The sequence below is a fragment of the Chiroxiphia lanceolata genome, chromosome 13, assembly GCF_009829145.1.
Source record: "Chiroxiphia lanceolata isolate bChiLan1 chromosome 13, bChiLan1.pri, whole genome shotgun sequence".
In the NCBI taxonomy this organism is placed as follows: Eukaryota; Metazoa; Chordata; class Aves; order Passeriformes; family Pipridae; genus Chiroxiphia; species Chiroxiphia lanceolata.
In genome coordinates, this window is record NC_045649.1 from 10,110,125 (window position 1) to 10,123,473 (window position 13,349).

The following is a 13,349-nucleotide window of genomic DNA, read 5'->3' on the forward strand; positions in this document are numbered from 1 at the left end:
CAACTTTAGTAAAGGCTTTGGCAGGATTCCCCACACTATTCTCCTGAAGAAACTGGCTGCTCATGGCTTGGATGTGTGCTCTGTTTGCTGGGTAAAACACTGACTGGGTGGCCAAGGCCAGAGGGTGATGGTGGATGGAGCTAAATCCAGCCAGCAGCTGGTCACAAGTGGTTCCCCAGTGCTCAGTTCTGGGGCTAGTCCTGTTTAATATCTTTAGCGATGATCTGAACAGAGGTTTGAGTGTGCCCTCAGTCAGTTTGCAGATCACAGAGTTGAGCAGGACTGTTGATCTGCTGGAGGGCAGGAAAGCTCTGCAGAGGGATCTGGACAGGCTGGATCAATGGGCAAAGGCCAATGGCACAAGGTTAACAAAGCCAAGTGCCAGGTCCTGCACTGGGGTCACAGCAACCCCCTCAGCGTTACAGGCTGGGGGAGGAGTAGCTGGAAAGTGCGGAGTGGAAAAGGACCTGGTGGTGTTGGTCGACAGCGGCTGAACATGAGCCAGTGTGTGCCCAGGTGGCCAAGGAAGCCACTGCCATCCTGGCCTGTACCAGCAATAGTGTGGCCAGCAGGAGCAGGGCAGTGATTGTCCCGCTGTGCTGGGCACTGGTGAGGCCACAGCTCGAGTGCTGTGCCCAGTTCTGGGCCCCTCAATTCAGGAAGGACATTGAGGGGCTGGAGCATGTCCAGAGAAGGGTCTGGAGCACAAGTCCGGTGAGGAGAGGCTCAGGAAGCTGGAGGGGTCAGCCTGGAGATCAGCCTCTCTACCACTACCTGAAAGGAGGTTATAGTGAGGTGGGGTTTGGCCTCTTCTCCCAAGTGACAAGTGATAGGACAGGAGGAATCAGCCTCAGGTTGTGCCAGGGGAGGTTTAGGTTGGGTATTAGGAAAAACTTATTACACCAAAAGGGTTGTCCAGGCTGCCCAGGGAAGTGGTGCAGTGACCATCCCCAGAGGTATTTAAAGGACACATAGATGTGGCACTCTGGGACACAGTTCAGTTGTGGACTTGGCAGTGCTGGATTAATGGTTGGACTCACTGATCTTGGAGGTCTTTTCTAACCTAAACCATTCTATGATTCTATGATTTCATCTGCTTGAAAGAAATTGTCCCTGTGGACCCAACAGAAATGATTCTAACATAGTTACTACTTCTTTTGCTGTCAATGTATTCTCCCCAAGTCGATTGAGAAAGTCATTTTGGTAGTAGGAGGGAAGAGAATGGAAAAAAAAGTACTGATCTGCAGATATTAGTCCTACATTTTCTTTGCTGGACTTTCATCTCTCATATCCTTTCGCAGAATGGATTGTAACAAATGGCAGATACCATAAAAAAATTTAGTTTGAAGCCTCTTTCTTAATTCAAATGTTTTTTTGTTTGATCGACTGAAAAAAGTTGAGAAAACAACAAGCAAACTGTCTGCATGACATGTAATGTCTGCTGTGGATAAGACAGATGTATGTATAATACTTATATACACAATATAAATAAATTTTAAATATATATAATAAATTATGTATTAGGCATAGAATATATAATATACATAATATATATAGTACTATATGTGTAAGTATAATAAATGTATAATATATATAATATATAATATATAATATATAATATATAATATATAATATATAATATAAACAAAAAATTAACAAACTATCAGTAGCCATTTAAAGGCCACTTGTCAGAGGCAGCAGATATGAAGATCTTTCATGAGACTTTCCATTTTACTAAGTAGAAATCTCTTTCCACTGGGTGGATAATAATTCTGACAGTTCTTCAGGGTTCATATCAAGTAATGCAAGTTTTTTTTCTTTTTGAAAATAAACCCAACAGTGCTGAACAGTATTGGGATCTTCATTCTATCTTCCTTTCCTGGGGAGCTTCTCCTTACTTAGAGCAGGCTTTTTTAGGTCAGAAGAATGGGTAGCCTTTAAAAATCGTGGGTTAAAGTTTGGGGAACAAAAAAATTGTGGCTCATGTGGAGCAGAGAAGCACTTTGGTAGCTGAAGATGAATTAAAGTGTCACAGCAGGGAGCTGCTGCTGACCTGTTACCTCGAATCATTCCAAGGCTTTTCTGGGGTGGACATTTGGTCCAACTGCAGCTGAGTCATTGGGGTACCTGAGCTGGTACAGCTTCTGGTGCAGATACTTTGCAGGAGTGGAATGATTCAAACAGGAATAAATTCTTCTGGTGCAATGGGAGTATTTGCTTGTCCACACGAGAAATCTGTGTTGGTGCTGCTGCTGTCAGTGGCTTTTCATTGGGACGTATTCCTTTTTGTAGACAAAGACTTAACTGGTGAAGAAATTCAATGGGAAACTATAAAGTGAGTGAAAATTTCCTCTCATGCAAATAAAAGTGAAAGGCTGAGAATTGTTTTGAAATTATCTTGTATGGGAGACCCTGTATAATTGTGGTGGTTTATTCTTTCCTCTAAAATCAGCACTGCTTTGGCCAGTGGCCAGTAGAAGAATTGCATTCTGACAGTTTTGCCTTTTTATAATCCTACCAAATACTCTTAACTACCCAATTAAGGCAGTTTCTCTTCCACTAACATGCTTTTCTCCCTTGTATTTTCCATCAAGAGTTTTTTTCCTGAGTTTAAATACTTGAATTACTGCTTCAAAACGACAGTGAACATTTTTAGATATGCTGAGATCACTTCAGGTGATTTTTTTCTGATAGGTTGTTATGACTTAAGGGCTCTACAGATCCTAATGCAGTGGCATCTGAATGAAATTTCTGTGCATGTGGAGTCTGGCCGTGGGTTTCAATGTGTTGTCTTTTCTCTCTGTTCTTTTTGTAAGACAAAAAAATATTTCTGGGAATTTCCAAGGAGTACAGTACACTTCATTTTTAGTTGTCAAGATAGCTGACAGCTTATTGTGGTACCATGAATAAATTATTCCAGGGTTCACACTTAAAACAAAGGCTAAAATGCTTACTTTTTTTTTTTTTTTTTAAAAAGCTGACATTTTGAATTTATATTAAGCATAATATCACCTGGATACACACTGCATGAAAATGTAGGCTATTCATAATGAATTATTAACCCAAAGCTTTTACCCTTTCTTAGATGCACTGGAGTTACTCTGCAGGATACTACAGGGATATGAATGTGGGAGAGAATAGGAGGTTTCTAATAAGATGTATAACAGGCTATAGTATCAGTGGATGTCATTGTTCAGCAGTTATTTTCCATAAGAGAAAGTTTTTTTATTACTGAGTGTTGTGCAGAGACCTCTGAATATATTAAGAGAACAGGAACACTGAAGAACCTTCTCATATCCAGGGTAACTGCATAGTCAGGATTGTAGTTTAAATGTAGTCAGTAAAGCTGTAATGCAATTAGTCACTGAATTTAGTACACATTTTTCATAATGATATTTAAAATGTCAAAGTTTAATCTTGTCTGAAGACAATCTTGTCTGAAGTTCTATCTGAAGAGCTGACAGTCTCTGTACACCTCTGCAAGATGTTTTGGAACAGTCAGCTTGCTCAAAACTGAAATAATCAGTTTTGTATATGATCCTTCAACTTAAAGTTTGGTGAACATGGTGGTGGGTGGCTTGGAAACAGCACAAGTGTACAGGCAGCACCTTTCTAAATAAAGATTGCAAAGTTTGTCCCATGTTCTTTGATTCATTTGTGTTGGATGAACGACTGAAGAGCATCAAGGCAAATGTTACAGCTTGGGGAAGGCTGCTACTGATCTCTGTGGACTTTGAATCATATTCTAAGGCTCATATTACTGATTGTCAGAAGGTGTAGAATATGATGGGCCTGATTCTTTTTTTCCACTGTATTTCTAGAATACCAAAATGGAGTTGTATAATCAGTGAGTTCCATAGAAGCACCATGACCTGATTATTTTTAGAAGACTTTTTTCTCTTTCTTTTTCTACTTCTTTAATGTATTAACAGTGAGACCTTATTTTAAAAAAAAGAAAAAAAAGTCAAATTACCCAAGTGACTGAGGAAAAACAAATTAATCCTTAGACAGTTATTATACAAGCCTCAACCCCCTGGTTAGTTGATGTCCAGGGTTGGAGAAAATGAAGTTTGGAGTATGAAAGTATGACTTAAGCTCTAACTGTGATCATTTTCAGAATTGTTTTAGATTTCCTAAGCATCTTACCCATTTGCTGCCCTGTAGCTTTTTTAGCTAGTGGAGTGCTGGAGTCTTCTCAATATACATCTATGTGATGATTGTTTTATTTGAAATCCTATATTTTAAGATGTGGAAAGGTAGTCCTTCTGACTTTCACCATCCCTGGGGAGATTCTACTTTTAATTTTTAAATAATCATTTCCACTGTTTCTTCCCTTACCTTCTTTCATTTTTGGTTGACATTTTTAACCTTAGGTTAGTAAATTTTCTCTCTTTAATTTTTATTATATTTGTATAATATTTTATCTCTCTTTAATATTTTATTTACTCCTAAGTACTGTAATACTTAGGAATAGCAATTTCTGAGTGGCACTGTCATCAAACCTATAATTCCCTCAAGATCATACCTAAGTCTAGCATATAGCATTACAAATAGGGATAGAAACATAGTGCTAGTGCTGCAAAGCAGTATCAAGTGGTGCAACTGGGGCAGACATTTAAAAAAAACCCACAAAATTTTTCCCTTTCTAAAAAAGGACGTTTGAAGGTTCAGTTAAACTACTATTTGCTTTACATGGAGCACTAAATTGAGCACAGCAAAATCTGTTCTGGTCTTCTCTAGTCCAGAATGTTTGAAGAGTGACCGGCAGAGTCACTCTCTCAACATTCTCTGGTGTTGTCATGCTTTATAGCAAACAGCACTGCTTAAAGGCTTCTGGACTTCACAGATTCTTGTAATCCTTCTTCTGTACCTTCATGACATTATGAAGGTCTGTTCGATTTGTCTTTTTAGCTGCAAAAACTTTAAGTTGATATTTAGGAATTATTTTACTTGTTGAGATAGCTGGGATGAGTTTGACCTCAAGTTTGACAGGTTTCATTCACCTAAAGTATGGGATATGTTTACAGTTCTTCAGTTGGAGTCAAAAAAGTCATAAGAATGTCCTTAGGTACATTGAATAATTTAAATAAATGTGAAAATGAGTTTGAAAATAAAACCTGAAAGAATTAGCACAGTGACTATTTCCAGCTTTTAACACAGGAGCTTGAATTTCTGCAGATCAGAATGAATTAATAGCCTTTATTTTTTTTTTTTTTATAATAGTAAAGCCACCAGTCAGGAGATAGTTTAAAATCTTGCTCTAACTTGTATTTACAGACCTCTGATTCCTGATTTCTATGGATGCTCATAATTTTTAAGAAGGCAGATACATATTTTTTTTTTAACAAATCAGCAGGTATTTCTCCCGGTGAAAGTCCAAAACCAACTGATCTCAGTGAAGGAAAATTCATTCCCCTTCATTAACAGAACCATCATTACTGTTATGGTGCAGAAGACAGTAATTAAAATACAGCTAATATAAGCCACCCTCATTTTGAAGCTGCCTCACTTTGCAGCCCCGGGGTAAACCAAGTAATTAAGTTTGGGTGGGGCACTGAAGTGCAGATACATGGGAACAGCTAAAAACAATGATTTGGACAGTACTGGTGTAAAAAAAGGGTCCCATTAGATCCCAGAGTACTGTTTGTGACCCTTAGTGGATCCACTGCTCTAAGTGATATTAATATAATTACATACTAGAGTTGGATATTTTACATGTTAAACCGTGGTAATGCTCTAGGATTTCCAGCCCATGCTATGAAAGTCCAGTCTCTGCATTCAAGAACCTGGTTGGAGCTGGTAGTTGAAGTGTCTGTGATTGCAAAAACACCCAGGAGCTCAGACAGTAAAGAGGAGTCACTTCAGATGAATAAAAAGCAGCAATTTGAGTGATCTGTGTGTGAACTGGTAATGGAAGACAGGGGAGTGTGAGCAGATGGCCTTGGAAATAACCACTGCTGTGGGCTGGGTTAAACAAGCACATGATCCTAATTCCACAGGAAGTTGCAGTTAAGGACCCATCTCTGAGGCTAAAACTTTGTGGATCTTGATATTTACAGGGAAGATGAACACATGAGCAAACCATTCACCCTTCCAAAAATGTGTGGCCATATTTATCTCCTCAAGAACTGTGCAAGAGTTTGAATATTTCCAGTGTCAATCCTGTTATTTTGGTCGGGCCAGTTACATTCCAGTGTTTCTTGTACCATAGCTGTGATGTAACATATCCTAGCAATATATGGTTGACATACGGAGAAATTTATCATCTATAATAACATCAGCAGGGTTATATGTTGGGCTTTTTTTCAGGCTCCAGAAGACATCAGCAGAACAGTGTAGGTTATGCTCTTTCTTCAGAATCCCTGTTTTAGTACTATTTTCACCACAATTTTGTTCAGCCTTCCCTTTGCAATATTCTGTTAAGTGGTGTGAAATACCGTGTCTTCTAACTGAAACCAGTTAACACATCTGATGTGAAGGATCTAAGAGGATCTTATCTTGTTGAAGAAAAACTTGTGTCAGGTCCTTTCTTTGTGGTGAAAGAGAACAGAAATAAACCCTGGGTTCCTGGGCAACAAATCTTCTCAATAAAAGAATTCCTATTGCCTATGAATATGTTGGAGGTTTTGCCGAGAGCATTCTGGCTGCCACATTTTTCTGTACTCACTGTGCTGTCAGTAAAGTACTTTATTGTAAAGATCTTTGGGGCACTCAGTCCATAAAGTAGTACAATACAGAACCAAATTCCATTTTATTTTATTTCCTGAAGTAGTACAATTAATATTTAGTAAATACTGTTGCCAAAGTGATCTGAAATCATCCTTTTTAGGCAACTGGAAGTGTCAATAAAATGCTTTTCTGAATAGCTGATCTGAATACCAAAAAGAAAATAATAGGAGATTACACTGGTAGGAATGGTTAGAAAATACTACGATGGACAGTATTTTTCATGTGCTCTGTCTCCATAGTGTTTCAGTAAATGTGTGTGTGTTACAACTTTTGCTCTGCAAAAATTACAAACCCATAAAACCAATGGGATTACAGTAGCATAAAATGTACAGGTACATAGAATTATCCAGATATTTTAATGTGTTGAAACGGCAGAAGTTTTGTGTGAACATTGTTATCTAATATTTCATATTTTAACGACTTGCAATGAAATGCATATCTGTTATATTTTAGCAACATATAGCATTCAAGACATGATTGAGATGGCAAAGAATTACATATAAGGATGAGGAAGTATCCTCACTCATGTTCCTTTTGCTTTGGGTATTTTACATTAAGATCTTCTGCAGTCAATTTATAAATTTTTGCTTTTATGAGATTGACTGTAAGGTATGCTGTAGAAGGGTTTTTAATTTTTCATTTTTGTTATTCCATAACCAAAATGCACAGAATCAGCATCTCACGAGAGTTGGTAAGTGTGCACTGTTTGGTTTATTTCAGAAAAAGATTTGTTAATATTATATTGAAATACTTTGAAGTGCCTATTTACTTAACCAGCTTATTTTCTTATTTACTGCATATAATAAGATTTGTTTCTTGTGATAATTTTTGAGAAAGTTTGTTGGAAAGATGCAAAGGAGTACTTAGAGTATTTACCCTAAATATTTTGTCCAGAATCCAGTTATAAAGAGAACTTTAAATGAGGACAGATTTTGGATCAATGACTCTGGACTTTTAGGAAACATGAGTCTGTAGAAAATGCTCTCAGCCCTGCAGTACATAAGTTTCCTAAAATTTAAAATTAAGTGCAAATTTATTTTTCTGGTCTGGAATTTAACTCCACTTTAAATAATGGCTGCTCTCTTTACTGATTTTGGAAATGTCCTAAAGAATTCAAAACTGAGTCAAACTTTTTAAGAATTGGACTCTAGCTGTGCTCTGAGACTGAAAGTGATGGGATAATAGGAGATTTCTGTTACAAACAGCACAACTTGTGGTTTGTTGAGCTCACAGACCAGTTATTTGTTATCTGGAACCACGGCAATTGCTGTGCAATTTCTCACAGTTTGCTCCCCTCTCTCCCTCCCCATGTGCTCTGTCATTCTACTCTGTCTCCCACACAGTTGATAACTATTCTCCACAAGCTCAAAGGGGGCAGGTCTGGCTCTGTCTAGAGCAAAACTTAGTGTATGTTAGAAACAACAGAAGAAACACCGAGGGCAATTTTCAGGTAACAAGATTGCCATTATTAGATTAGAAATAAAGAGGAATAATTAAAACAATCATAGCAGTGTGCCATAGTACCAACATAAAATTTTAACTGAAATACAGACACCTCAGAGAGGAAATGCATTGTTTGATCAGAATGGAAAGAGCTCGTTTGCATGTTTTAAGTCAAATTTCTCATATGAAGTTCAATCCTGCTAGTCAGTGAGAAGCATTTGGCCAATTTCTTGTCTTTTTCACATACTTCAAACTGGTTGAAGTTGAATTATTTTAGCTGTTTTATATCTGTGTAAGTCCACAGGATTTCCAAAGAGACAGAGAGTGGTAAAAATGCTGAGAATAATACTTAAAATGATTTTCTACTACATAGTTTGTGAAGAGATAATTTTTTCACAGTTGACTCACTTTTAGTGTTCATCTTTGTGACTTTTTTTCTTGGAACAAGAAAAATGTACATACTGTACATATAAGAGAAAGAAACAAAAGTGAAATTCAAGCAAAGGTCTTCAACGGACCTTTTATCAGTTCACCAAGACTTGGTGAGAGGTTTACAACCTGAAACAGGTATTATGAGCTGAGAAATAAAATATGCACTGCATTTATGCATTTACTTAGATTTGCTATTTTCAGATATTTATTGTTGCTGTATTTTAAAAAATTCTTTCTCCTCTAAATTAATTTAGCTATTTATTATCTATAAATCTGTAGATCTGGCAAACACTAACAACTTCTTAATTTTTCTGCCAAGTTTTGTTCTTTCAAGTTCAATTAGATCCAGTGTTATTTATTTTCAAATGGCAAAGCCCTTAAATGAAATTTAGCATCAAAGTGACCAAAAGAAAGCATATGAATTCCCAATTGCAGTAAAGGTGTGTGTGTGAAGGATAGACAGGGGAGCTGCAACAAGAGCTGAAGATGAACTGTAAAGTTTTGATTGGGATGTGGAACAGATGCTGTTTCTGGCCGCTTATAAAAGATTCTTTCTACTTTTCTTTTCAAAGGAACTCGAACTCATGTTACTTTGTCCATTACACTTTTAAAGAATAGATTAGGAAGTGTGCATATTTTCCAAGTATATGCTTTTCTTGTGATTGGCATTATTATTTTGCATAACCATTTACACGCCCAAAGTCCTCCAGTAAATTCATAGAACTACAAATTCACTGTTTGGTTCTTATTGTTTCTGTGAAGATGGACAGTCTGTGCTTTGCTGAACACAGAGAACTACTGCTGCAAATGCTTTTGGTCCTTGGGCATTCTGTAAAGTGAGAAGCTGTGTAAGGAATCCTCAATCAAGGCATAAGGTTACCTAAAAAATATTTTCTCAGTAGCAGGGCTTTAACTTTTGAAAAACTTTAAGAATATCCAAAGGGAAAATCTTTGTTTCTGCAGCTTCATATTTAGATTACAGTAGCTGGAAGTTAATTAGCCCTGCTAGCCTTTTTCTTTTGGGCTAATTAGTAAGAAAATGGATATAAAAAGTCAAAGTCATTTTGAGAGAAAGAACTTCAACATTTTTACAGAGCAGTCCCTTTGGAGGATATTATCTCCATAATGACCATAGGATGCTTTCCATTCTGACAGAACGTAGTTCTACAGGCTCTGGACTCATTTAGACGACATCTTAGTCATTAATGATTTCAGGCCTAGCTGCTTGCAATTGCCAGATGAAACCACATGACATGTTGTTTAATTATGCAATGATCAGCAGCCTTTACATTTTAATTAGGGAGCCACTGTAATGAAGCCGTCCCACTTTACATATGGCTTTTTGGGCTGAAAGGTTGTCTTTACTAATTGGTTGTTTGGAAATGTAATTTTGACACAGCAATACAGGTAGACTTGTCTTCACTTCTAATGTGTTTCCTGATCTTTTTTTGATTTGGCTAATTAGTGCTAATAATTTAAAAGCTGCATGGCATTCCAAAACTCCTGCTATTTACTATATGTATAGTAATTTTGTTAAGAGTCTTTAGTACTCTTAATACATAGTGACACACTGCTAGTGTCTACTCACAGCTTTCTTTGGTTTTGCAAGATCACAGGAACTTTAATGTCACATTAAGCTTTCAGTTAGCTGTGTGTGAAACAGATTCCTCATACAAGGAGTTTAAAGAACTATAGTTTAATAACCAAATTCAGTACTCTTTAGAGACTGTTTGCATGGGAAAATGGATGATTTTTTGAGTTTAAGATTTAAATGATTAATTCATGAATATATCTGCAAGAATGCCAAGGTCTCCAAAATAATGAAAGCATATCCTTTCAGAACTGTTTGTTTTATTTCAAATCAAAGCTGTCTTGTTTGTTTGTTTACTTTTAAAAAGAATAGTCTGTTCTTTCCACTGGGTTTTTGATACAATTTGACAAGTAAAAAAATTCATTTACGGTAAAGAATCAAATAGACAAAGTTTCCATCTCCCTCTGCATTATATTATGTGATATGATAAGGAGAAACATTTCCCAACCTGCCCCACCAATCCAGTCCACATGCTACCTAAAGTCTTACTCCTCTTTGGTGTTTCATTTTATTTGTAACAATAAAGTAGACAGAGTTCATCTTAGTTCCTCTCAGGGATGGCTGTTTATGAGGATCCTAGCTCAAAAATATTTGGCTCTGTGTCCTTTCTCCCTTAAAGCTATTTTTGCTTGTATCCAGTTGGACAAAATATAAGTTGCTTCAGTTAGTCAAGGGACTCCACAGGAGCGTTTGAGGCCCACGCTGCTCAGCTGTTAGAGCTCTCTAACAGTCAGACTAACATTGATTAAATCTGGGGTTACTTCCACACGGCACTCACAGCCCTTCTTCTGCGGCCTTCCGAGAGCACTCCTTTAGGCTTTCTGTTCAGCAGCTTCTGACAACTCTGCAGGCTTTAGAGCCAGATGAGTGTCTCTAAAAAGACTGTTGCGTTTCAGAGATTTCCTGTGCATTTCAGGAAACCGATCCCAGAGCTCTCCTTTGTTACTAACGTAAAGTTGTTGGAGCTGGGACATATTTTACTGTGTATTTTTATTTTTGTTTTGCCTAGCAAAACAAAGGCTTGAGCATGGTGAGGTAATTTTACAACACTGATAAAAATGAGTAGCAATCTATCAGCCACAGAAATCTAACAAGCATTTGCAGGACGTGCTGTCTAGCATTCGAGTCATTTTTTCTCCAGTGTTACAAACATTTACATGTATCACTGTTGTCCATGTCTTTTGTGGAACCATCCAGATTCCTAATTTGAAGTGAATAATGTTCGTAGAAGGTTATCTTGATATTTTCTTCCTCTGCTTAATATTTTTCTTTTTATAACTTTTTTTGTACTGGTACTTGGCTTGGTCTATATTAGTGAGGTGTTGAACACTATGGGTGTTGTTACAATATGGCAATATAAATAAATTCTTCTGACAAAAATACAAATTATTTAATAATTACTAGAAGAGGTATATTAGAATGATGCTTGAGCAAGCTTCCTTTTCTCTTGCTCACTAACAAGTTTTTGCAGTAAAAAAAAAGTTGTAAAAAATTGCTCTTTCATAAAGAATTGTAGATAATTTTTATGTTGCCTTCAGTGTAGAAAGAAAAAAAATCTCTGTCAAAAATCTGTTTCTGTTGATCATACATACTTTTGAAAAATGCCCTCTTGACCGTCCATCTTCTTCACTTTCTGTTCCATTTTTCATATTCTTTAAACATTTATTTGAACTTAAGAGAGACATCTTTAGTGAGCTAGTCTTTTTAAAATGCAATAAGTGATAGAGAAGAGGATAGCCACTTCATTTTCTCAAATATGTCAGCATGTTTGATATAAGTGTACACTAATTTGCCCTGGTAAATTTGAGACTCTTTTTTTTCAGCTTTTTAGCTCTGCAGCTTGATGTTTCCAAAGCATTTAAAATGAGAGGCCCGAAGATGAGGATCATTAAATTTGTATGGAAAACTGAATATCAAACATAAATAATATCTGCATTTTTCAGTAATGGGAAGGTCTTGGGAGACTGATCATGCAAAAAACAATCTTTGCAAAAAAGCCCTCCAGTGATATGAGGTCTTTGAAATGATAGGAACCACCCTTTTGCATTATGGAGAGATGAGCATTTGATTAGCATGTTTTCAATGTCATGCTGTCTGTATAGGTTTTGATAACAAGGTATAGTTCTTTCTTAGGTTTTCAGATGTTTGAATATATAATTTGATTAGAGTTATCTAGGATGTATTTGGCATATTTTTAGCTTTATAGTGACTGCTTATAAACTATTTACTAATATGGAAGTACTGTTTATTTTATTAAGTGTAACAATACCAAAACAGGGCCTTTTTAAAACTTCAGTGGCCAGAACTCTTGCTTCATGTAGCATCTTTGTGTGAGAACTTAAGAAATGTGTTTTTTATGTGATAGACTTGTGTATATTGAAAGTTTATGATGACTTCAGTAGAACTGCACAGAAGATGCACTTGACTTTACTGATCATATTACAGAAAGCCAGGACTTAGATTATGTCTCTTGTGAGGAAAGGATGGTGCATACACACTTTGACTTGTCCAGGAAACACGAATGATTCTTCTGTTAGTTAAATTGTGTGCGGTGGTTAAGACTCTGGAAAAGAAGAGATCAGCATTCAGGCAGTTTCTTTCCATCCTGCATTATGGCAGATTACTTACTGCACTGTGTGATAAGTACATATCACATAACCTGATACCAGAGTTTCATTACAAACCTTCTAAAAAGAGAGGAACAGTCCCACAACTAAAGGTAGGCAAGTACACATAAGTTATGTAGATGATAGATAAAGGTACTCAAATTACTAGCTGGTGATTTGCTGATAATCATGTTTGTATTTCAGGTTTGTGACACTACAATTTGCCAGACTGGATTTAAGTTAAGTATTTTTGAATTCAAACTATCTGAATTAAAAATAGGATGCCAAATTTTTAGTGGTTGCATTAGGACTTTTATGATCCTGAATTTTAATTGTGCTATATCAACATAGCTGATAAAATACCTGAGAAGCATGAACAGGATTATCATTCCCCATGGAGAGCTCAAAAGACAAAGTATTCAGCCTATATCTTATTTGTGCATTGCACAGCACTATCCTTCATCAATAACAAAAAGTGATCTATTTGTAAACCAGGTGAGGGAAGGGGATAGCTCCTAGAAATGCTTATCAAAGGCCTAAGCTAAAGT